This window comes from Tenebrio molitor, chromosome 3 (assembly GCF_963966145.1).
Source record: "Tenebrio molitor chromosome 3, icTenMoli1.1, whole genome shotgun sequence".
Taxonomy (NCBI): domain Eukaryota; kingdom Metazoa; phylum Arthropoda; class Insecta; order Coleoptera; family Tenebrionidae; genus Tenebrio; species Tenebrio molitor.
This window is the reverse complement of record NC_091048.1, coordinates 7,261,005-7,286,001: the sequence shown is the minus strand read 5'-3', so window position 1 is coordinate 7,286,001 and position 24,997 is coordinate 7,261,005. Positions and strand designations below refer to the sequence as shown.

Below are 24,997 nucleotides of genomic sequence, written 5' to 3'. Positions count from 1 at the left end.
ATCCCCGCACATGGGCGGTATTTGGGAAATAAACGTAAAATCCATTAAAGGTCATTTAAAGAGAACAATTGGAGAAGTCGTGCTCTCCTACGAAGAATTGTATACCCTGTTAACAAGAATTGAAGCAGTCCTAAACTCCAGACCTTTGTGTCCCTTGAGTAACGATCCTAATGACCTTAATCCCATAACCCCTGGTCACTTCCTCATCGGAGAGCCATTAACTTCTATAAGCGAAAGAGATCTTACGACGACGAGGATCAACCGATTGACGCAATGGCAAAGAGTGGAACAGATGAGGCAGCACTTTTGGCACCGCTGGCAAAGGGAGTACCTTGTTCAAAACATCAATCGTTCCAAGCAGCTCCGTGGTTCCGGTTCCAGACCGTCTACCCCCGCCTTGGAAGTTGGTTCCATGGTGATTCTAGTTGAGGACAACACGCCGCCACTACAATGGAAATTGGGACGCATCGTAGAACTTCATCCCGGAAGTGACGGTGTTGTGCGCGTAGTGTCCGTAAAGACTGTCAATGGCATCTTCAAAAGAGCCACGCGAAAGGTGTGCGTTCTGCCAGCGAATGAATAGACTATGTTTGTATCGTGTAAATATTTGTTATAATTATGCATTAACCCTTTTTTTACAATTGACTTCAATGTTTGTATTTTTTAATGTTTTTTGTCATGTTTATTATGTAACAATCCTTTTTCTAATAACCATGTTCGATCTTTGCTAATTCCAATATTTTTGAAGTCCGTGCCTTCAAGGGGGGCGGTATATGTACAAAATAATGTAATTTTGAATGTTATTGTTAGAAAGAGGTACTGTAGCAGGTAGTCCTGCCTACTTTCTTTGTGAGAGGGGTGAAATCACCCACCCTTATTTAAGTCGAGATATAGCGGTAAAAACCAGAGTCTACCACTATCCTTGGTACTTAACACTTGTACATCAACATTTTGTCATACAATAAAGTTTTTAAGTAGTTATACAAAGACGACTATATCATTTGAACGGCTAATATCACCACCCAACAGTGATTAATCGTTCACACATCGAAGAAGATTAGAATGCAAGAAAGGATGCGGATTTTGGAACTAGAAAACTGGCGCGTTAACAAGACTAGTGTGGTTTGTGAAAATCATTTTAAACTTACAGATATGACCGGTACCGAGAAGAAGCGTCCCGTCTGAACGCTGTAGCAGCAGCAAACCTGTATGCTCAAAGATACCCTAATCGAAGAGCCCAACGGATAAAATTTTTCGTAAGTTAGAAGCAAGATTGCGTGAAAGCTGTCCTAAAGCAAAAAAGGCCAAACCTAGGCCCTCGACAAATCCAGCAAATGAAATACAAATAATTCAAGCTGTGGAACAAAATCCTCATGTCAGTTCAAACAGTTTTAGTTCGTCAAGTAGGAATAAATCAGTCTTCTACCAAGAATTCTGAAGGCTAATAAGTTTCATCCTTATCACCTTACCTCAGTGCAAGATTTAATAGAAAACAAACAGAAGAATGTTTCGTGCACATTTCTTCTTAACAAGCAAACTGTAATAGATAGTAGAGACATGTGAACTGCAAAATCATTTGTACAGTGGAAATTTTTGAATGGAAATTTTGGTGTGAGGTGCTAAAATTGTTACACCCGTCTCATTTGAGACTCACCATACGATTAATTTTCACTCAAAAGAAAATAACGAGGCATTTAAGTACCTCCCAGGACACCTAAATTAACTGAAAAGGACAGGATAACTCACTGCAGGTTCCTTTCATTTTGGGATTGTTCTGACTGATTTCACTATTTTTCTGTGCTGAATCATGTCGAAAGTCTGCTATTTGTGTTTGTCTAACAAAAAACAATCCAAACAGCCCCAACGGCCAGAGCTAACTCTCCAGGAGTAAATGTTGAAAAGTTCCCAATAATGTAAAAATTCGTCAAATATGGCCTTTTCAAAATTTTGTTTGTATGTATCTGAAGAGACTCAATTTAATTATAAAGCATAAATTTTAAAAAATACGTAAGGCTTAACCACTATTTTCAAAATTTTCAATTCTTTCTAAAAATTGCAAAATAAAACGTTCACGCCTGTTTCAAAAATTGGAATGGCAAGTTTTTAATTGCTGACGGCGACAGCAGTGTGCATAAAAAACTGCTGGAGTGCAGACCTTATAGCAATGTGACTGAAAAAATAGAATGTAAGAATCATCTTCTTCGGAACTACTGCACAAGGTTGCGAGACTTCTTAAATAAAAGATTTAGCTCCAAGGGTAATCTGGTAGCTGTTGGTGCCAGAAAATGCTTAAAAGCCAATATTTTGCGTTTGAGAGTTGCAATCAGTTGTGCAGTAATTAATTACATTGAGATAGACGTACCAGAAAGGTAAAGATATCGGAACTGCAGAAGGACATTGCAAACAGCCCCCGACATGTTTTTGGAGAGCGTCGCAACTGCTCAGATTACTTTTGTAATGTAAACGAACCGACTACTGCATAAAGGAGTGTGATCTCTAGTATGACCGAGTGAGGGTTGTTGGATGATATTTGTTCAGCGGGATTCAGTCTGCTTAAAATTGTCAATAATAATTCTATTTTAGCCAAGTTTATTGATGGCAAAAGGGTTCATATTCAAAGAAAGGAGGATACGAGATGTGGTAAGTAAAAATGATAATATTTAGTACTCTGCCCTTGAAATTAAACATTTTCAATAAATATTCAGATTCATTTTAGGGGATAATGGCATCATGGATGAAATTCTGCTCCCGATGGGTTGTGGACGCAGTGGCGGCTCGTGCCTGGATAAGTAAGGTAGGCGACAAAATATTATAAAATCTAGGTATAAACTAAGTACTTATAATCTATTGGTGATAAATAGAGAACGGAATAAGATGTATTTTCTTTCGTTGCTTTTTTGACTTATTTTTCCGGCAAGGTAAATTTCCACACCACCCTAAGTTTGAGGTATTACCGCGGCGCGTTATCATTTTTTTTAGTGAGTGATTCGCCAATAGCCCTATTCTCACTTAATAACTAAAATAAATTCTTGAAAACTTAAAATTCTTAAAATTTCTATTAAACAAAATACTTATACGAATAAAAAACAGTAAATAAAATAATAAAAAATAAAATAATAACAAATCTCCTGTTTAAAGATGTCAGTCGACAGATTATTTTTTATATATTAAGTTAATGCGCCTGTCTTTAATTGTAGAGAAAATTTGAATTATGTCATCATAAAAAGTTTCATTTTTGTAAAGCTCGCAGAGTAGTTCTTTTTCAATTGAAAGTAAAGAAAGTGAAGTGAGTCATGGAACTTCTGCTGTAACTTTTTATTCTCTTTGGGCAAGAAAAATTTCGCTCAACACTAGCTGTAGTAGCTGGAATCGTAGCGATCAAAACAAATAACTTATAGGCTTCAGAAAATATTTCGATTAGTTCATTTTGAGTAAATGATTGCAATATCTCTACAACCTTTAAATTTTCAAATTGTGTATCGTTATAAATTACACTTAACTCGTTAATTAATTTCTGTTTGTCAAATATAGAGGAGTACTGTGTAAACAAAATATTTATTAAATGATGAGGAAAATTATTTGCAAAACTTTGAAATTTCAGCCAGAGCAAAATATTTTAAGTCTGCCAAGTCTTTGAAACGAACTTCTATTTGCACTATAATATTATCAAGAATTTCAAAATATAGCGCTTTACATACAGTGGTCTGGTCCATATTGTTATTGGATACTTTCATTCTCTTAGGTGGGTTCTGTTCTATAACTGATGATAATTTGGACTGTGCTTTTTGATAAAAAACAATAAAATTTTCCTCATTTCTTAATTTTTTAATTCTCATTAAAGCATTTTCGATTTCTTGTTGGCAATAATTTATATCTAAGCATTTACGTTGTAAAATAGAAAAAAGCACATCAGTAATGTTGAAAATTTCATTATAGACACCGGTAAGAAAAGCAAATTCAAAATTTTGAAAATGTTTTAAATAGCCTCGGGCACCATTTATTGATTCTGCTCCAGAACTTTGATCATCAAATATTCGTGAAAATATGCTTATTAAATTATTCCACTCTGAATCAACGATATGTATTATTTTTGACCTTGAAGCCCACCGAGTTTCACAACTTTTCGGAATTCTCTTGCCAATAACTGAATCCAAAACAAATGTTCGTTTAGCAGACTGGTTGAAGAAGGCAGGAATAGATGTTAAGGTGGCGAAAAATATACGACAATTTCGAATGCATTTTGAACCGTTCTGCAATACTAAATTCAAACGATGAGCACAGCAATGAGTAAAAAGTGCTTTCGGAGCATCACCTTTAATTTTCATTTGTAACCCGTTCAAAGATCCAGCCATAACACTTGCCCCATCGTAACACTGGGCCACCAATTTGCTCTTAAATTCATATGGCGCCAAAACATTTGTAATAAGAGTATATAGAGCATCGGCAGTTCTGTCTTCACTGACATCAAAAAATCCTAAAAACCTCTCCTTTATTTGACTTAGTTTGTTCACAAACCGTATGGACAGCGCACATTGAGATTTTTCGAGAATATCCGTTGTATCATCCGCTTGAATAGCAAAAAACACAGCAGATGTTATTTCCTCGCGTATTTTAATTCTAACAAAATCAGCAACACATTCTATTAAATCGTTCTGAATAGTCTTTGATAACCCAGTGAAAACACCCCCAATTTTTTTAATGTGTGCTTGAATTTCAGAGTCACGTTTAATTAGAAGTGTAAGAGAATTTTAAAAACGCAACAGAAAAACTACCTCTTCCACCCAAACATGTGGCTCATAAATTATGTTCTGAAAGGTCCTTTACTCGGGGGTGATTTTTACGGTCCCACAGGCGAGACGGGGACAGTGTAGCAAGGATGCGATAGTTAGTACAATCGTACTAGATCTAGTACAATTAACAAATTTTTAGTACGTCAGTACCTCTTTGCCAAATTTAGTACAATTTCCACAATATGCCAAAAAAATTGTTAAATGAACAATTTCATGAGTTTTACAAGTAGCGCTTTTAAATGGTCCCGTTGACATTGACCAGAAGGGTCTTTTTGTCGGCACCTTTGATATATAATAAAAACGGCATTCCATGACCTTCAGATTCAGAACATCAGCCTTGTGCTTGTGGCTTGTGCCCATGTGGTTCACAGATGTTGCTGGGATACATTCAAGTACATTGCTCAATGCTGGGTCGGCTTAACAGGGGTGCGTTCAATTACCCTGCTCGAGTGATGTTCTGGATGTTAAAAAGAGTAAAACATATGCGCACTACAAGTTAGTGAGCGAGATGAAATATCGTCTAGGCAAAGAACAAATTTCGGAACGCACCTCTGGAAGTGTACCCTGCGTACTCGGCTCGTAAACTGCCTGCGCCCGGCGCGCATTTACAATTATTTTTATTTTTAAATTTTAAAAGTGTTTCACTGTGACTGGTTGTTCTTCGTTCTGTGATTTTCAGTTCAGAGTAACCTTTCTACCCTTTTGTAGTTTTGTGACTTTTGTGTTTTCTATTATTTTATTCTGTGACGAAGTGGTGTTTTGAACTTTTATAAGTCAGTGGGTCAGTGCAATTATTATTTAACTGCCTGATAATGGATAGGTAATGTATAATTCAGAATTAGATAAGGTTTTACAAAAAAAAATATATTTTAGGTTTGTTATCCGTATTGCTAAGGATAAAACCAGCACAACCAATACAGTTACCTTTACTACGGCATCTGCGTCTTCTGTATCGGTGTGTACGCGTACGGATGCATGCAATATAAATGCAAACACTGTTAATTCAACAGTTGTTTGTTCAACAATCACTAGCCATACTTCTAATAAAACAATAAGGGAAGTCGATCCTGACATAGATTCTTTACCTTCGAGTTCGGGCACATTAACATACAACAACGAATCTGAACAGGTAGATAATTTAAGTAATGATACCTCAGGTCAACCTGTTGCCAAAAAAAGGAAAATATTCCATCAGAAATTTAGACAAGAGTGGCAAGAAAAATATGATTTCCTAATTGAAAAAGACAATACAAGTTTTTGCAAGATATGTAATGTTATAATTAAGGGAGCCGGATTTCATATAAAAAGGCATGCAAATTCTGCTGTACACATAAAAAAATATAATTCAGCAAAAAGCACCCCAAAAATTGATGCAACTATAAAAAAAGATCCAAAGGTGTGTCTAGCTGAAAGAATTCGAGAAGTTGAACTCCTTATAGCGACTTTTTTATGCGACAATAATTTACCTTTTGCCCTTGCAAACAATTTAATAGATTTATTAAAGAAAGTTACTCAAAGAGACGAAGTAATACAAAATTTAAAAATGCAAAGAGACAAAACTACTAATTTAGTAACTCAAGTGCTCGGACCCTTTTCAAAAGAATTAATCTTTGAAAAACTGAGGAAGGAGAAATTCTCCTTAATCATAGATGAAACCACCGACATAGCTACAAGGAGGAGTTTGGTAGTTGTGGCCAGATTTTTTGAAGAATCTGAAAAAATTGTAAAAGATCATTTCGTCGATTTAATCGAAGTTCATGATGCCACATCTGATGGTTTATTTAACGCAGTGAGGCTGTTATTGAACACCAACAAAATTCCATTTGCCAATGTTATCGGTTTAGGGGCAGATAATGCCAGTGTTATGATGGGAGATGTGAAGGGTGTGAAGCAAAGGTTTAGAGCAATATGCCCTCATATCGTAGTAAATGGATGTAGCTGTCACTCTTTGCACCTATGTGCTTCAAATTCCTGTAAAAAGCTACCTTCAACAGTAGAGCAGTTTTGCAGAGACATTTACTCCTATTTCTCACATAGTTCGAAGAGAAGTAGTGAATTAAAGGAATGCCAAATATTTTGTGAGGAAAAACCGTCAAAAATGTTGTACCCCAGTCAAACTAGGTGGTTATCATTACAGGTAACGATATCAGTTTTAACTGACATAATCTTATATTCATATTTGTAGGCCGTATGTGACAGAATTTTGATTCACTGGGATTCACTGAATTCATATTTTGACGAAGCTGCAAAAGAAGAAAAACTTCCACTGGCCAAGACAATTTCCAGTGCTTTGAGAAATCCCATTTATAAGTTATATTTGGAATTTTTAGCATATAATTTAAAATTAATTAACAATTTAAATATTGAATTTCAAAGCGAAAAACCAAAAACGCCAATATTACTCGAAAGAATCAAGTTTTTGTATAAGAGTATTCTAAAATGTTTTGTTAAAAAGGAAGTTATCGATAAAACTTCTTTAGAAAATATTAATGTACTTAGTCCCCAGAATTATCTTGGTATTGATGATCTGTATTTTGGAGGTAAAGTTGATAGTTTCTTGAAAAATCCACAAACTGTAAACACTGTAAGTAAAACTGATTTACATAATTTCAAAATTCATTGTTTAAATTTTTACAGTGAATTGTGTGTACAAATAAAAAAACGGTTCAACATGACAGATGAATTTTTAGTTTATGCTAGCAACTTTACTCCCAAAAACGCCCTATCTGGGGACATCTTATCTATATCTAAATTTACGTATTTATTTCCTTACTTAAACGTAGACGTTGATAAAGTAAACTTAGAATGGCAGTTAGTTAGCGAAACTAAAGCATTAGAACATTTTAAAGATATGGATGTAACTGTATTTTGGCAAAGGGTTGCTGAAACAAAAAATGAGTTGGGCCAGTCAATGTTTAGCAGTCTGATGGAAGTTGTAAAATGCATTCTTTCTCTTCCACATTCCTCAGCTGCGGCAGAAAGAGTGTTTTCCCAACTGACATTAAATAAAACCAAATTGCGAAATAGGTTAAATATTGTAACAATATCTCATATTTTATCAGTTAAAGAAAATAGTAAGAGTGGTCTGATTTTGCCAAAGAAATCATTTAAGCTCTAACTGACTGCATCAAGAATTTCTATAAATATAAATACACAACATATGTATTTTTATATTTTATGTTAATATTTTTTTCTGTTTTGTTGAGTCCTTGAGTAAATTTTTTTTTTTTTTGTATTTTATATCTATTTTAAAAATCCCGCTCCCGAGTTTGGTTAATTTTAAGGTGTTCAGGTTTTCAGTACAATCACCTAGAATTTAGTACAAAATGTCCCTACATTTCAGTACAAGTTTTTACCGTTCAATCGCATCCCTGCAGTGTAGCTTTGGCAGCTGGAACCGACGGGCTGTCCAAGGTACGAGTACGAGAGTGACGGCAGGTGAATAGTCTGTGACCCGGGAGTGGTGCAGTGAATTAGGCTTGTGCTAGCCGGTGATACAGTTACCAGGTGTGTCGGTAACTGGGTGATAGCAGGTTTGGGCAACCTGGGCTATGATGTCAGTACCACCAATGCGCTAAAACCTCTGGCAGATACCATGGTATAATTCCTGAGCACCGGATGTCCGGGTGAGGCATCTTTGGCTCATGACACGGCTCGGCCGTTGACTGGGCGCGTCTTGTCGAGACGGCCAGTGGTGACAACCAAATGTAACAGATCATACGTGCTTGATTAACGGTTGGGAGGTAACCCCGGCTCTCCTGTACTGAGGGAGCACAGTATCGTATGGAAGTGGGTTGTAGGCTCACACGCTGGCCGTGGCGGTCTTCTTCTGTGGAGACCGCGGGCGGGCCGTGCATCCCAAACTGCACACGGGGCTGTTACAGGTACTACTAGAACATCCAACGCAATCCCGGAACGTAGCGCTCTGAAGACGACGCCCGTGGTTCGAGCCCCTCATCATGATCGGGCTAGGGGGAGGAATCCCCCGGGTGAGTCACTGTATGACCTTGATCCGCGACAGATGTGTCAGGTGTTTATCATTTACATGTTTGTACCGTCCCATTGAGCAAACCCGAGTCCGGACCTGTGCTTTACCCTTTGAATGACTGAATGAGGTGGAGGTGAGTCCGATTGTAGATTATCGTATGACTGTAGCTGAGATTGTCTAATTTAATGTGTACCGATGAGTCTGATCGGTTAATTATCAAATATTGAGGGATAACGCCCTTGGGCAAAAATCCAGTCTTACATAATGAATTCAATGCTGCGGCAATTTCAAATAACTCTGGTAGCAATTTCTTCGCCGCTGTTCATAAAAATATCACAGGTAAAAGTGTTTGAATTTACACCAAAAAGTTTTCCAAGCTTCAGGAGCGAAAACGAAAATATAGATACAAAAGAAGTTAACATTTAATATGATGTCAAAAGAAAGCGATATTCACTATGGCCCTGATGCCCAAATTGTGGATGCAGAAATTGACCCAGAGGATATGCAGAAATTGAATCGTGATCAAATAAAAAACATCGAAGAGTCAACTAGAACGCAGAGATTCTTCCGCATGGTATGAACAAAGAAGCGTTGGATTGACAGCTTTTAATTTTGGGCGGTCTGCAACATGCGAGCTTCAATGAATCGCTCCAATTTTGCAAAAGAATTTTTAGTACCCAGCTTTTCTGGAAATATATTTACAAAATATGGAATTGATAATGAGATAAATGGGTTCAGAGGGCCATAAAGTAAGTTCTTACATCTACAATAGGTAATGTGCCAACAAGTGTCATATTTTTATGCAAACATATTTTTGCAGATATTAACAGTGACCAAATTAAAGATTGTTGTTTCTTTATTACCAAACAACATCCATATTTAGCGGCAAGTTCAGATAGAATGAATGGGAATTATGGGCTTATTGAAATCAAATGCTCGTACACAGCAAGAGAGTTAACACCTGAGTAAGCTAAACAAAAAAAATCAAATTTGCCAAACTGGAAAACGGCAATTTGAAGTTGAAACGGACTCATGCATATTACTTCCAAGTTCACGGACAGCTTTTAATAACAAACCGATTTTTATGTTATTTTGTAATATGGAAACCGAAGGGAATGATTTTTGAAAAAATTGAACTAGACTCAGACTTTTTCGCCCAAACGATGCTACCAAAATTAAAATGTTTCTATTTTGAACATCTTTTGGCTGCGTTGATACAACGAGGTGACTTGTCATTAAAAAAATCGTGGATTAGGCCTACGGTGGACACCACATTTAAAAAAAAAAAACGCCTAGTACTCTACCTCCGAGATGTTGCGGAAAGGAGTTTCAGAAGTTCGATCTGGCGAAATACTTTCTTAATTAAAAAATGTCTAATTTATTTTTGACTCTAAATAAAATCTATCGATATACTTGCTGTAGTTTCAATTTGGTTGTAGGTCGTAAAATTGTATGGTACTTTAAGTTAAAGATCTTGCGGGGCTTATAAATCCTAGTTTACCACTAGCAGGTAATATTTTAAGCAGGGTTGTATTGTACATGTGGTATATTTGCATTGTACGGCAAACGGCACGCGCCGCTTCCCAACCTTTTCAAACCCAACCATTGTGCCCGTTAATCGCTCATAATATCCAATAAAATTTTACGACCTACAACCAAATTGAAACTACAGTACAATTAATTGATATAAGTTCTACAAGGTCTGATCTTTTGCCCCCATACTCGAATCTCTATCATGTTGCAGGGTGCACGTGTACTCAATCACCCAAGCGCATCACCCACAAGATGTTTTTCAAACCGACACGACGTAGACAAATTTTATATGGGATACCGGATGTTGTGTGGAACACTACATTTGGCGTATTCTTCCCCTTAATGCAAGTAATTGGATTTACATTTAAAAAAAGTATTAATGGAAGGGCTCTATGCGAACAAAAGTACGTTGCAGTACTAAGACAACGAGGAACATTAAGAGGAAGTTGCGAGCCATTGATGATCATGGCCCATTAGCAATTATATAATATCATTTTTATGTTAAGAAATATTGTTGTTTTCAGTTGTCCTTGTTGCATTTTAAATAAATTATTACAAAAAAAAAAAAAAATTTTTTTAACTCGTATTTTCTTTCGACCATTCCATCGCATATACGAGTAAATACCTCGTAAATAGAGACTAACAGGAGAACACACTCGCGTTGATCACATTTCGCGCTATAATTTCCAGACATGGGAAACTCGTTGATATAGAATGTGACCTTTTTGATTTTCAAAGAAATACACTTGATAAAAAATTTAATGTTCGAGACATGTTTAACACTACTGGATTTACTCGGTTGCGTTTTTATCTTGGAAGCAAAAAAGTTGAGAGAAATATTCCTGCTACAGTAACAAGTGGTGCCTATGAAAATGAACAGTCTTCTCCAGCTGATGGTTCTGCAGGAAATTGTGACAGAGGAAACAAACGAAATGAGTATTCTAATAGTTTCTCAGGTTCGGAAGAGGCAAAAGGGACAACAAAAACTAAAAGCAAAGTGAACAATAATAACGCCATAAAGTCCAACAAAAGAGCAAAAAGCGAAAGGTACTATATTTCCTCAGATTCTGAAGGTGAAAAAGAAGCAACATTGTCGCAAAACAACGCGAATGCATACGAAAATCTAATCCATGAAATATTTCCGGATGCTTACTTAGGCGAGATTGTGGAAACAGAAACTGTCCTTTTGAATTATGAAGAATTTACAAAGCAGCCTACTGTAGTGACTGGCAACCTTGTTTTGAATTCGGTAAGCTGTGGAAGTGGCAACAACAGATCCTTTAAATGTCATGGAATGGATAATGTTACCATTTGAAAAATGAAAACAATACTTCGGTTTTTTGGGATTTAGCCTTATTTGTAATAAATATTCTTTGTCTTCCCCATTCGAATGCTGGTTGCGAACGAGTTTTTAATATTTGCAACGCTATCAAGACCAAATCAAGAAATAAACTAATTACTGAAACAATAAATGGGACATTGTTGAGCAAACAATGTGTGAAGATGTCAGGCAGCTGTGTCAATTTTGTAGTTAAGCAAGATATGCTTAATAGAACGACAACAAATCAGCTATACAAGAAAAAAGCTTCTTCTACTTGTACTTCAGCACAATCACAAAGTGACGTTGAAGAAGATGATTTATTTATTTTTTATTTAATTTTTATATTTGTCTAAAATGTATTGAACATTTTTAATAAAAAAAAAAATATATTGTTTACTTAGTTAATTATTTAAGTAGCCAGTTATAAAAAAAAGTAAATAGGTATTTGAATTGTAGTGTATTGAGACATCCGTGTCCGATAATTTGAACTGCGCGCTATGGTAACTCGAATTTTAAAAGTTCATGTCATCAGGCTACAACATCGACCGCGGTTTGCAAATGTTTTGATCAAAAACCTTCCTCACATTCTCAAGATAGTGAAATGATGGGTGAATGTTATTTTGTTTTTTGTCTTGTTGAATTTTTAGAATTTTGTTTTTAGCTTTTAATTTTTTGCAGGATTTACAGAATTTTATCTTGTTATATTTTTTTCTTATTTGTGTCATTTTTTCGTTAAATATACAGGGTGTCTTAGCTAAGACTTTCGGGCCTAATAACTCAGTTATTTTCCAGCCGATTTTTATGAAATTTAAAATGCAGATATTTTAGACGGTTAAGTTAAAATCCCATTAATGCAATCACCCAAGTCTTAAAAACGTAATTTTTACATACCTTTTTAAAATGTTGAATCAATTGAAAAACGTCTGGTTTGCAAGAAAAAAGCAAAAAAACTGTGTTAAACGTAGCTGCAAATGCAAAAACGTAGACGCGTATGAAACAAATGCGCAATTTTGCAGAATTTTGGTCATCCATTTTCACAGAAGCGCAGGTGACATAATTGACGTTTATCTTGCTAACCTTACAAACACTTACAAAGTTAAAGACAACATTTGGACGTAATTTATTACACTGGATGCTTTAATTCTTCCATAAAGGACTAAATCACGATCGGGATATTTTAGCAAGGTAATTTAGTTCACGTACGCTTCCTGTGTCTTCAAATAAATTGACGATTTTCTTAACCTTACATTTTGTAAAGCCTACATTTGGATAATGTTCCACGAGAAAACGAACTGTATAATTGCAGTTCTTACGACTCTCCATAGGCATTTTTTTTTTCCTTTTTCAACAATATTGAAATTTATGCTGCTGTAGTCTATTTTTTGAGGATTTTCAATAAATTTTCACAATTTGAGGTTTCTAATAAAGCGTGCCCAATTTTGACAGATTTTAAAGGGTGTACAAAATCTTGCTTGGCAATTAATCATCAATTGTTTCAAAAGGTAACTGCTCAAATACCTTCAAATTTTACATTAAATTTTTAACGACAAAATATAATCTTTTCGCTGATTCAGACACGTGATTTACTTAATTGTTTGTGTAGACCCCTATTTTAATATTAGCGGACAAAGGGTTTTTAATTCAAGACTCTATGCCTCCAGGTGTAGTGGTCAACATACCCCCCTTTTTAAGCACACCTCAATTTACTCGAGAACAAGCAATTGCTACTTATTGTTTGGAAACCAAGCTCCTGACCTACCACAAAACAAGATGGCGTGTGACGTCATGCGCGTCGTAGTGAATTAGAACAGTTTTGGGGAATCAAACCAATGCCAATGTAGGAAATCAACGGAATTTAATTGCATGACATGGCAATTGCGTAATAGTATTTCAAGCCCAATTTAGGTTTCAAAATAATGTTAATTTGTTTCAATTTTATTCTGTTTTGTTTCTTGATACTGATGTTTATTATTGTATAGAGTCAGTAATTTAATGTTCTAAATTAATTTGATCGACGATGCGAAAATGAGTTCAAGCTTTGATTCCGATGACCACAGCAAAAAATTGTGTTTAAACAAAAGCAAAAATCCGTCACAAAAATACGGTGCGATCAATTAAAAAATAAATCGAGTCGGCGTGTTACCTATGGCAACCCAGGCTATAGCATAGGCTCCAAAGCAAACTCGATTTATTTTTTAAATGATCGCTCGGTATTTCATTGTTTTTAGATCACTTACTATGGCGGACAATAAATTTAGGCCGGCAAATTTCTGACATTTCAAAAAAGTCAATGCAAGCGACCATTTATTGTCATTATGACTGATGTGTCAGTTTGTCAAACTGAAGGGTTTCAAGCTGTTTGGCGTTTCCTTCGCTCTTTTCGTACTTTACAGATCATGACGCACTAGCATAACTGATTTGTAGAAGCACTTCTCTCTGGTGCACGCTTCTTTTCCCAATTTTAATTTTGATTATCGCTGTCACGATGACAAGAATGACAAAAATCGAAAATGGGGTTAGTTGAACATAATGCTAGCTTCACATTTTGATGTCAAGCCAATGACAGGCCGGCCTAAATTTATTGGCCGCCATAGTACATGCCACTTTATTTATTTAAAATCACCATAGTTAATTACTACGTATACATGTAGCTGTTAGTGCGGACCAAATGAATCCGACCCAGTAAGTTCGTTCATGTATACGCTCTTTAATCCGAACTATCACATTGGTCCGGACAAGCTTTAGCTCGAGCTACAGACGTGAGCTAGACGTGTTAGTTCGAATCTAAATAGCATGTACACAGCTTAGCTCGAATGGGCAAAAGTGCTACCAACCTTTACTAAAAAAAAACGCAAGATAAAGTTACTGTTGTGAAATTTGAGGTTAGAATTAATAGCGTCACGTGTGCTGTATTATTATAGTTGTTGTTTTGTTGATACTTCGTGGGCAATTTTAATATGAATACCGACGTTCCCTCGCAGAAGAAACGGAGACAGAACTGGGGTGAAGTGCAGATCGACTTCATGTTAAATATTATGCGAGACAAAAAAATCTTGCGAATTCTGGATGGAAAACGCCATCGAAATGGGCACATTTTTAAACTCGTGGAAGAAGAATTTAAAAAAAGAGGATTCATTAAAAGTGCGGAACAAATTCGAATAAAGCGGAAGCACCTCAAAAGTGTTTATTATCAAGTGAAGCGCCAGAACCTGGCTTCGGCGGCGAGTCGAAATGAGTGCCCTCATTGGAACCTGCTCGAAAAGCTGCTGTCCGACGTCCCGTCGCAGTTGCCTCCACATCTTTTGGGGTGGAATCGCAGGAGTTGACTGGTAAATATTTTGAATCAGTTATACGTTCTGGAAGTATAAATTATTGTTGTTTTTTTTAATTTACAGAAAATATCAATAGCAGCATGGATGTAGACCAAGACAATGCCGCCGTGGAGAATCTAAATGTTGAGACTGAAAGCAGTGATAGACATTCAAGCTCAACTTCGGCTGTTCACGGTGATGAAACTCCCTCAACTTCGTCGGGTACTTTCAGCAACAAAAGGAAGAGTATGTATTGTCTGAAGAGTTGTTTACAAGTGATAAACATTGATTTTAGTAGAACTTATACGTCAAGTATGAAGACATTTATGAGTGAGTGACCATTCATGAAACATTGGCATCACAACAAACAGAAATCTTCCGCAGTGAAATGGAGCGCCAGCGAGAATGGGAAGAAAATATGTTGAGAGCAGAGAGGGAGGAAAATGCCAGACTGCTGCAGACGATTACGCAGACCTTTTTTCAAAATATAAGCATTCTTTTGCATCGCCCTCCTGATATGCCTTCTTTTGGAAATACAGTTACCACATTTCCACCAAATTTGCATGTGCAGCAGTTGTTTGTGGGTTATTTCAAAAGTAACTGTCTCTTTTGACGTCTGTTCCGACAAGTCGACTAGATGAATATTGAAAATGACTTTATTATTCATACGAATTACACGTTGCTTGGCAATTGAGAGAAGGAACTCAATTTTCTCGTAAAGGGAAAATTAGATCGAGCTCTATTCGTCAATTTGATTAATTCATAGCTAAAAAGCTGTTGCACCCTGCATATTTTTCTAAACGTTTTTTACCTTCATTACCATTAAGGAAAACGCACTCTAAGTTTGATGCGCGGGTTCTGGGACACCCCGTATAAGCTAACAGCAATTTTCTTTTCCACTGATATGAGTTCCCTAACCGGTGTTGGATGGCTTTTCAAAGCAGGAACCAATTTAGAGTACAATATTTCAAAACTACTTTTGTTCATTCTAAAACTTTCAATATAGTCCTCGTCAGTATACTGATTCAAAACAATTTATTTCCAAAAATGTGTACTTCTCGTTTTCTTTCATATTGCTCTGTGTCTTGGTAATATTATTTGTGAGGTGTGTCGCAGCAGCCAACATAATCTGCATATTATTTGTTTGCAACCTGTCAAGTATTCGTTCGCTTCTTACTTATCATGCTGTTTATTCTAAACAGTCTAGCTTGTTGTGTTATTATTATCTGTTGGAACCAAAGGGCACACATATTTAAATACTCTTCCATATTGATTAAAGTTTCAACTGATTGACTAACATAGGAGCTTATTGACAAAAAGCACAGAACAAAAAGTAAGGTCAAAATGATTGTTTATTAGTGATTTTGGTGATAAGTTGGCAACATGATTTTACCAGAACATTATATCCGAACTAAAGCGTGCATATATGCGGTGAACTTAAAGTGGACTACGTTAGAACGCACTAGCATAGTCCAAACTAATGGCTGCATGTATACGTAGTAATTGTCCTAGTATACACACCGGGCATAGAATCATGACCAACTTCATTCATATCCGCTTCGCTTCTTTATGGCCGTCTCAATTTAGCTAAAATTTGTTCATGCAAAGTAGTCCATGAAACGTGTATCATGTGTCGCCATCTTCCGTCAAGTTGACAACTTATTCATTCTAAAGTTTAAGTAAATTCGGGACTGTTAAGTTGTTTTTTAACAAAATGGACAAAGTGTTTTATTAACGGGAATGTGAAACCTTTTTTTCAATTTCCAAGCGATTCCAATCAGAGAAACAAATGGTTCAAGTCTCTTAAAATATCTTGTGTTTTTTTTTGAATAATAAAATTTCTTATAAAAGATAGTTTGTTAAATGTTAAATTAGGCAAAAATGAATAGGGAATTCCACAATTTTTCTTCGAAAGCAATCCTCCCACGTATTCTTAAACACTATATAAATTTAAAATGTTACAGGTACTTGAAACATTACATTTAATGTGCATATGTATATGTTTCTAACACATTCCAAATTTTAAACTGTAGTTATAAAAAATTTACAAAAGGAATAAAAATAAGGGCATTGACCTTGACGGTGTATCATCTGAAAAAAAAACATCTCACCTGCTTTGCGCACACTATAAATCTTGTTTTTGATAAATAATTCTTTTAAAGCGGCAACTAATATTGCAAGTATAATTTCGCGTGTAAAGACTATTGTTACGTTTTTTCCAGATTTTACACGATAGAGAGATTCCTCCACCTAGCTAAATATGTTGCAAAAATTAGCATTGATGATCCTGAAGCTCCAGATATGAGTTATAGTATATTTCAAACCAAGGTAAGAAAGTGGTTTCTTGCAGACCGCAGGCAAAGATTATAAACCGAGTCGTAGACGAGGTTTGTAAGTGCCTAAGGTCTGCAAGGACACTTTCTTAACAAGGTTTGAATACAATTTTTTTCCCTACCGGCACAACTTTGTTGAAAAAAGTAAAAAAAGATGGTTATATTCGTGATTAAAACGAAAATTTTGAGAATTGAATAGTAGGCTGTGTTATTTGTTTAATTAACTTGTCATCGCATTTGAAGATTTGAGGTTTGTTCGAAAATTTGATATAAACAGGGTAAAGTAATCTACCTACCTAGCTTATCTGTTTATTTTCCAGATTATATGATTGACCTACCAACTTACTTCATTGAATTGGCTTTCATTTATCAATAACTTATTTCACTTTTGACACTTTTGACATTTGTATTTTGGTACAGTTTTACCATACACATTTCATGATTCACTTTCTTACCTTAGCGAGAAAGTTGAATTTTCTCACCTCAAATGAGGTATCCACAGCCTACATTTCTAACCGGTAGGGAGAAAAAGTATTTTTCCTACAATCGATGCAGAATGTAGGTCTTTGCGCTTGCATTTGACAACGCAAAGTTGACCTTTTCCGAGAACTGTCACTTTGTCGCTCACGCGCGAAAAAATGTACAAAACGCTCGCTCTTCGAATTTTTTGTTGAAATCAGATGTCCAGTGATTATTATAACCAGTGGCAACGAATAAACAGAAAGAATTGTTGTGTCAGTTTGTGTCGGTGTTCTTTGTGTTTTTGCAAAAAACATTGCTCAAAAGCCTGTAGAAGGAAGGGAAACTGTTGAGGAAGCGTTTTCCCGAAATTGTAAGTGCAGCAAAAGAACCAGAATGCACACTTCCAGAGCATGGATTACTCTTCAAAAACCGTAATTATTGTACTTTTTGTATCAATATTGTGAATAATTAGTTTCTGATTTTAAGAAGGTATTACATTGATTTGGTCCAAATAAAATAATATGTAGTAGTCATAGTTGCGATTGTAGGAAAAATCTTTTGTGTTGCGAGCGCAAATGTACATTGTCGATTTCGAGAAAATCAAAAACAATCTCTCAATCGACAATGTATCACTTTGCGCTCTTAATACACAAATAGCTATAGTCAAACTGTAGCATCAGGTTTAAATGTATATTTCAGATTCACTTCCAAGCGTCTTTGTTTCATGTTAACAACGTGAGAAAGAGACGTTATTTTATCGTTAACCACATTGTTGGTTTTACGGGTTTTTGTGTTTATATTTTTCGATAATTATGGCTAGTGACCCAAAAGCCAATAATAATTACAGAAAAGAGGACGAATTGTTATTGCTAGAAGAAATTAGCGAATTTAAAAAAGTTATTGAATGTAAAACGACAGACAAAATCACTTCCAAAGAAAAGGTAAGTTTGCACTCGAAATATACGCCTTATTTCCAGTGTAATAAGGAATTTTGTATGTATTTCAAATCAGAATGAAACATGGATACAAATTCTGGAGTCATTAAATGCCAGAACAGGTAATGTGCGCACACTGGCACAAATCAAGACGAAGTTTGACAACCTCAAATCAAAAGCGAGAGAAACAGAAGAAAAGTACCACCAGAACTGGAGGTGGACCATCAGAATATACAGACATTGATCCAGTTACAGATGTTGTATTAGAAATAATCAACATGAAAACTGTAACAGGTTTTAACAACCCATGGGACTGCGATAGGGATTTAGAAGAAAGTATCTCAAGTAACGTAAGTCATAAGTTTACTCTCTCGTATAGTGTATGTACCGTAATTATTGCAGGAAACAATAGTAACAGTGGAATAAAATCCAATTGTAATCATAGTCCCATCGAAGACTGCCAAGGTTGAAACACCACAGTTCGAAACTGTCGAAGAAAAAAGAGCTGCTTCCGCCAGTGAAGAAACACTGAAAATAGAGCAATGTGGTAGGTATATTTTCCAATGAATAAAGCCAAGGTACAGGTCGCACAACGTAACTTCATACTTGAGATGCGCAGATAAAATGAAAAATCCGAGTTGCAAGAAAGACCGAAAATCCTCCAACGGCTTCGTTTACAGTGGGTTTCTCCTCACTACTTCCCACAATTTCACTGCGCATCCATTTCCCAAGTATCAAGCTACATTTAGCGACCTGTACTTACAACAAAAAATATATTTGTAGCTGTCTACGAGTGCTAGCAGAAAAAATTGGAGCTCATATACATACACCCAATAACAGCAATGAGTAAAAAACCCAGACCTTCTGTTCCAAACCCACTGGTTGCAGCAAAAGAGCAGTATTATAAAAGAAAAACTGAACTAGTTGAGGAAGAGTTCCGGAAGAAAAAGAGGGAAGAAGAGTTTGAATTAGATGTTGTAAGGAGAGCACAGCACAGTTACTTTATAGATGCTTGTGTAGTAAATTCTTACATTATTTACACTTCTTTGGACCTACCGAAAGTGACAATGAAAGATTTCAGAAGAAGTATATGTAATGCTCTTCTTTCTAATACACCTACAAAAAAACGAAAGACAATGGTGTGTATAGCGAATCATAAACCACATGTGCCTGTAAATATTCGCTACAAAAATACGGATCATCAACCAGTTATGGGAACAAGAAGACGTTGTGCACTTTGTAGTACCAAGACATACCAAGTGCGGACCAAATGGCAGTGCACAACTTGCAACGTGCCACTTTGTCTCAGGACTAAAAATGGCTTCTCGTCATATCATAGATCAAAATTTGATATTGCTAATATCGTCCTAAGCGTCATGGTGGTACCACCCTCAAAATATAAAAACAAATAAACTTTTTTGTCAAAATTGAATTTTTTACTTTACTTACGGCTGAAACCAACAGCATTCGATAGTTAGTTTCCAAATTTGAGACGAAAAAATTTCCTGTGCCGCTAGGGCTAAATTTTGAGGTAAATGTCTGTGCCGGAAAGAGTTAACAGCTTCTCTTATTAGATTTGCAAATTGATAAACTAAAAAAGAATTAATAATTGAAGTAGAGTGAACACACCAATAAAGTTGCGCATTAGACGGAATACGTTAGTCGAGTCCATTTTTTAAACTTAGGGGTAGGAAGGTATGGTAAAAGTGGGATAGTTGCCCTAAGAGGGTAGATGCCCCATACGTTAAATTGAAATTTGTAGACATCACACGATCGCAGCTAATACTTCGAATAAGAAAAGGTGGATCCCCCACACCACGGAACATTCTGATCAATCAGATACAAAAAAAGATTCAGAATGTACAGAATGTTTTAAGGAATATGGCAAGACCAAATCAACTACTGATTGGATACAATGTATTGTGTGCAAATAATGGTTACATGAGAATTGTACGGGGTTATTATAAATTATTGTAGTCCAAGTAGGCGTAAAAACTGAATGTAAAATTTATGGTTGCCGCTCCACATAAAAAAACATCAAAATGATGTAAATAAGTAAGTACACACCGTTCACACACAGGAGTTAAATTAGGTGCAAAACAACTCAATATTTTTAGAATTGGTTGCAAAACAACTCATCAATTCAATTCAATCGTTAATTTAAAAAAATAAATAAAATTCTCATCACCACACTTTTCACCTAAAAAATGACAATGACAGTGACAAAAATTGACAGTTCACATGAAAGCGGCAAAAATTTCATAACTTGGGCATCGCCTGCTTCGACTCATTGATAATAAATAACCCGGTACTATGTACGATGACTATTGCAACAAATGTGGTCGTATAAAACGTACAAATTTAAGAAAATTTAACAAGTGACTTCTTTGTTCTATTATTATTTATTAGAGCTTTCAGAAGTGTCTCGTTCGGAATGGAATTAAGTTAAACTGGACTTTATGAATTTAAAATATTTAACCACATTTTCGGTTTATTCTCTTCCTGAAGATCTTGGGGTTATAAGATTGTGACGTATTTCGAATTCACCCTGTATATTTAAACCTGTAGTTGATCCACAAGTGAAGTTTCTTCAAAAAAAATAATTCAATGAATGTGGGGTGTTTTTTTGTTGACACTATGAATTGTAAGGTCAACAACATCAGCACTTTTTCACCAACCATGGTTCGTTTTTGCCCGTTTTTTAGTTTGTTACTATTAAATGTTTTCAATCACTTATCAATCGCTGAATTTTATTTCAATAATTAATAATTTCAATGATTATGCTCTATGGAGAAGCTGGAGGTAATGCTGCAGGTGCAAAACGGCTCTATGAAGAACGTTTTCCCGGTCGGTGTATCCCGGACGCGAGAACTTTTACGCGTACCGTACAACGCCTTCGTGAAAGTGGAAATTTTAAAAAGAACACTCGTGACATAGGTTCTTCGGAAAGTGACCGTAGACTGGACGCCGAAGAAGAGGTCTTAGAAAGAGTAGAAGCCAGGAGTAAATCTAAAGTTTTAACTTACTTTTATTTCATTATAACTTATTAGTGTTAAGCCAATAACTTGTAGTAATAATGTAGGTGTGAATTTTGTTTACTCATAATAAAAGAACTGTTAAAATTAAATTCTTTGATTTGTGAAATAAACATTAAATATTTTTAAAAAATCACGTGCTTTCGACGATACCTTCTGCGAACTTCAAAGATCTTTCCTGGCCAGGTCAGTAGGCTGCTTGCCCTAGGTTCGAGCTAGCCAAGTATTGTGTCCTCTGGCCAGATTGAACCGTGGCAGAGTCAAGAAACTTAGTCTTCGTAAATCTGAAGTTACAAGTCTGAATCGCGTTAGGGCTTTCAATAAAAAAAAAAGTTGATAAGTTTTATAAAAATTTAGAAGAAGTCTTTACAAATTATAACTTTGCGCCGTCTAGAATTTATAACGTAGATGAAACGGGTATCAGTAATGTTCATGAGCCACGCAAGATTTTTACGAAAAAAGGTCACACAACAGTATGCTATGCTGTCAGCGCTATTGCTCCTTACATTCCACATATGTTCATATTTGCCCCCAATATTCTAAAGAAGAATGGACCACCAGACGCAATATACCGGGGCTCACAGTCAGCATCTGGGTGAACTGCACCATTTTACTCGAATGCCAGAACTGATGGCAGAAACAAAAATTCAAGACTTCACGAAGTTTAGAAAACAAGTTTCACTCTTGAAACAATCGATTGAAAAGAGATTTACCGATTTTCGAGAGGATATTAAGAATGTGCAGCTTTTCATATCCTTTTTCAATTTTATCTATCGAAGTTGCTGTTTATGCAGCTCATCTCCAAGTGGAAGTTTTATAGTTAACAAAATCACATGGCATTGCATGGAAAATTTAAGGAAATATGTACTTGGAAACCCATCCAGTCCAAAGTTTACCTCGTTTTGGAAATTGCTTCCCAAAACAGATTTTCCAAATTTAATTGAATTTGCGCCCCGTTACTCTTGTAGATTTGGCTCGACTTATATTTGTGAGCAAACATCTTCAACTATGAATTTTATTAAAAATAAATATAGAGCAGTATTAACAGACGAACATTTGAAAAATTTCATTCTTCTTGGGTCCTCACAAATAGATCCCAACATTGAGAAACTGACACAGATGAAGCAAATTCAAAGGCCTCATTAAGTACAAGTTTCTCAATATGTACTGTAAAAAATAGCTGTTTTTTTTAACATACAGATAAGCACATTTACTTTTTATTTACAATAACCAATGCACTTTTACATTTATAAGAGATGGAAAATATGCGCAGTAGACCTGCGGATTGTGAGACAACAGTTGGCCGCGAAACCTTATTCCCATTGCTTTGCCTTGTCTTCTTCTTTCGAGATGTTGAAAGTAAAAGTATACATATAGCAACATTTTTAAGATTTGAAGACATGCTTTCTGGCATTGTGTGTTTTCTCAAACAACGGATTGTCTGAGACAAGATGGTCAACTAGAATAGATGCCATAAGACAGTTGCATGACAATTTAGCAGAAATTTATGATGCTTTATACGAAATTACAAACATTACATCTTTCGACCGAAAAGCAAAATACGACGCGAATATCTACGATTTCATTTATTTGCTCAATTCATGCGTGGCATGATGTACCGACAAAAGAAAACTTTGTTAGTAAAATTCTACAGTCAACTAATATCAATATCCAGGTCGCTTTAGATGCTTTATCAGATTTAGAAGCATTTTTAGTTGCATCTCGAAATGACGGAAAATTGGAAATATGTAGTTGTAAATAATGCCAAAGAATCTGCTGAAAAATCAGAAACAGAGGCTGAGTTTGAAACTTGCGACCCCTAAGGCGACGAAAGACTCCAAAAACTTTTGATTTTGAACATGACGACCAGGCGGCTCACATTGACTCGAAAACCTCCTTCAAGGTTAATATCCACTTTTACATTTTAGATCAAGCCTTGATGTCACTAAAAGAAAGGTGTGATTTATTATTTAACCAATAAAACGTATTTAGTTTTTTGTTTAAACTCAGCAATGTTCAAGATAAAAGCCAGCTTATCATTAACTGTAATCGTTTACCGAAAACGCTTTCTGCGAATAATAGTTTACTGATGTAGATGATGATGATTTGTGCGAGGAAATTATATCATACCACTCTCTTTTTAAAGATTTTAACAATGATGTAACAAACATTCTGGAATGTATATTCTTAAATAATAATTTAACAGCCATATGCCCTATGGAATGTCCTACATTTTGAACATAAGTTAAACCAAGATTCTTTGGAAAACTTATTTGGTCAGCTGAGAACACGAGGAAGCTTGATGAATGATGATCCTACACCAATACATACTTTACAACGACTACGTCTAATTATTTTAGGAAAATCCACAAATCTGCAGAGCATTGCAAATACTGAACATTGTTCCGATAGCTACATTGTGGGAGATATCAATCGAATGCCGAAATTATCATTGAAAATTCTTCAACTTCCAGTTTATCCGACACCTTTGAAAATTTGGAATTCTAGACACCTACTTCCAATTACTTAAAAAATCTTTCGGAACAGGATGATGGATAGCCAAAAAAGTTAAAGCCAAGCACCCTCATTTAGGCGATGACAGAAATAACAATTTACAAGAACGGATTAATTAAACCCACAGATCAATTCTTGTAGCGTCTCGTTTAAATCTTGGCGGCTTCGAGCAACTGTAACTACCCTTATCAGATATCAGCACCACCCTACAGTTTCTCGAAGTCGCCAATGCGCAAAACTATTTTCCAAAATGCGCCCTCAACGCTATAAATAGCACCTCAACCCAGGCCTCGGCCTCTTTGCCGTTTTGTTTTTGCCCAAGTCAATTTACTTACCACATGTTAGTTTAAGTGTTGTTTCAGTGTAAGTTGTTAAATTTTAAAATTAATATAGCAGTGTGTTAGAAGCTATAGTTTTAATTGAAAACCCAAAATACAGTCCACAAAATCAAACCCCAGAAATTGGCAACGGCATCACCAAATTGGACTCCGCCAAGTACCACACAATTCTTGACGGTGATTAAAGACTTAGAAGAAGAATTTAATAATTATTACGTACATATTTAAAGGCTTAACACGTTACCGCGCGGCTCATATACAGGTGCCCGAGTTGCGAAAAAGCTCTATACCTTGTTTGTTATTAAAGATATCAACTTTTCCTTTTTTCTAGATGATGGCTAGCTGGAAAAGCGATTACCCAAAAATTTACCCAGAAATCTTCGTTCATCTATAAGGAGTATTTTAGGGATAGAAGAAGAACCTGCACCTGGTCCACC

The 24,997-nt window shown here is 35.8% G+C and overlaps 3 long non-coding RNA genes across 3 annotated transcripts; all 3 read left to right on the top strand.

Annotated features, from left to right (window-relative positions):
* The first annotated feature begins 1,049 nt into the window (after positions 1-1,049).
* LOC138127153 (uncharacterized) lies at positions 1,050-10,909 on the top strand. The gene is made up of 3 exons (XR_011158120.1): positions 1,050-2,640; positions 2,706-2,794; positions 10,523-10,909. It is a non-coding gene; the product is annotated as an uncharacterized lncRNA (long non-coding RNA).
* Positions 6,478-8,025, top strand: LOC138127152 (uncharacterized). Its single transcript, XR_011158119.1, has 2 exons — positions 6,478-6,927; positions 6,976-8,025. It is a non-coding gene; the product is annotated as an uncharacterized lncRNA (long non-coding RNA).
* Positions 10,910-13,641: 2,732 nt separating the features above from the next.
* LOC138127151 (uncharacterized) lies at positions 13,642-20,901 on the top strand. The gene is made up of 5 exons (XR_011158118.1): positions 13,642-14,961; positions 15,028-15,189; positions 15,239-19,023; positions 19,076-19,220; positions 19,457-20,901. It is a non-coding gene; the product is annotated as an uncharacterized lncRNA (long non-coding RNA).
* Positions 20,902-24,997: the final 4,096 nt, after the last annotated feature.